The sequence below is a fragment of the Periplaneta americana genome, chromosome 8, assembly GCF_040183065.1.
Source record: "Periplaneta americana isolate PAMFEO1 chromosome 8, P.americana_PAMFEO1_priV1, whole genome shotgun sequence".
Taxonomy (NCBI): domain Eukaryota; kingdom Metazoa; phylum Arthropoda; class Insecta; order Blattodea; family Blattidae; genus Periplaneta; species Periplaneta americana.
The window spans coordinates 21,781,131-21,782,509 of NC_091124.1; the positions used below are offsets into that span (position 1 = coordinate 21,781,131).

The 1,379-nt window shown below is 31.8% G+C and overlaps 1 non-coding gene across 1 annotated transcript; it reads left to right on the plus strand.

The window, feature by feature from the left end:
- The first annotated feature begins 1,307 nt into the window (after nucleotides 1–1,307).
- Nucleotides 1,308–1,379, plus strand: TRNAQ-CUG (transfer RNA glutamine (anticodon CUG)). The gene has a single exon. It is a non-coding gene; the product is annotated as a tRNA-Gln (tRNA).

A 1,379-nucleotide genomic window follows, 5' to 3' on the forward strand; every position in this document is an offset into this window, starting at 1 on the left:
CTCTTACCCCCACCATAAGGTTCTTACTATAAGCCTAGATCATATATATCCAGATATCTCTGCCTTATAGGCTTTGACGGTAACAACTTTTGTCAGGTTTACTGTGCTGCCATCTAGTTGTTACATAAGGAGTCACATCATAATTCCCATTTGAATTGCATTAGCGACTGTACTGCCATCTCGCGTTCGTTTACGGTGGACGGGTGGCAATTCTGGTGGTGGTTCTCTTCAAAGAGCTGCCGATTTTAACAGCGATGAGCTATCTGTTACATATATGATCTAGGCTATAAGCTATGGTGCACGAATGCATTTGGTTTCACGAGATAACGAATGACCTATACTAGAGTATTATACAAATTATACATAATTCACAAAAATATATCTGTTGCTTCTAGAATAAAATTTAAAATTCTAATACCAGGATGAAATTCGTAACAAGAGTAGATAGACAATAACATACATACTTTGGAGACTAACATTTAAACACCAGAATAAGATGTTAAAAAAATACATAAAGATGATGATAAAGTTACTAACAATAATAATAGTAACAAACTGAGATAACTTATGTTATAATTTCAGAGTAAAGAAAAAGATAACTTGAGAATGGTGATGGATTAATATTATTGTAAGTGTAATTAGTAACAAATCATGTTGATGAAGATTGAAAGAAATAATATACTTAGGGATGAAATAAACTTGCTCTACAATACATGATACATATAAACAAGGGAAATATGTCATATGAATTGTCTAATTCTGGATATGAAAATTTCATTACCGGTACCAGTACTGAAAATAGCCAATTCTAGATGAATTTTATTATAGAATTATATAGACGTGGATCATAATTTGTACTATAGTAAACCAGCAGATGTGAAGCATTTAGGTTCAGTTAAAGTAAGGGTTTACTTTCGTCTATAAACATGTGGTTGAACTACAAATTTCATTCGATTTTTATGATAGAATTTCATTAAAGAGTATTAATTAAATTTATAAATTTTATCAATATTAAAAACATTAAATTTGGAATGGATCAAATTTATTCGACAATCCAGGCGTATATATTATACGTGAATCTACTCATTAACGTTCATTTTTGATAATATGCCGATTATGGGTGCCTCAGAACATGACAAGAGCTGTAATTCGTAAAATCAGTAAAACACACGTATTTGTGATTTAGAGTATTCCTACAAAATTTGCGTTCGTAATTTAAACACACGAATCACACAATAATAATATACATATTAACTTGAAAGTTTTAACTTACCTAATTACTCAATAATTCGGGCGTTTTGTTAACCGGTTCCATGGTGTAATGGTTAGCACTCTGGACTCTGAATCCAGCGATCCGAGTTCAAATCTCGGTGGGACCT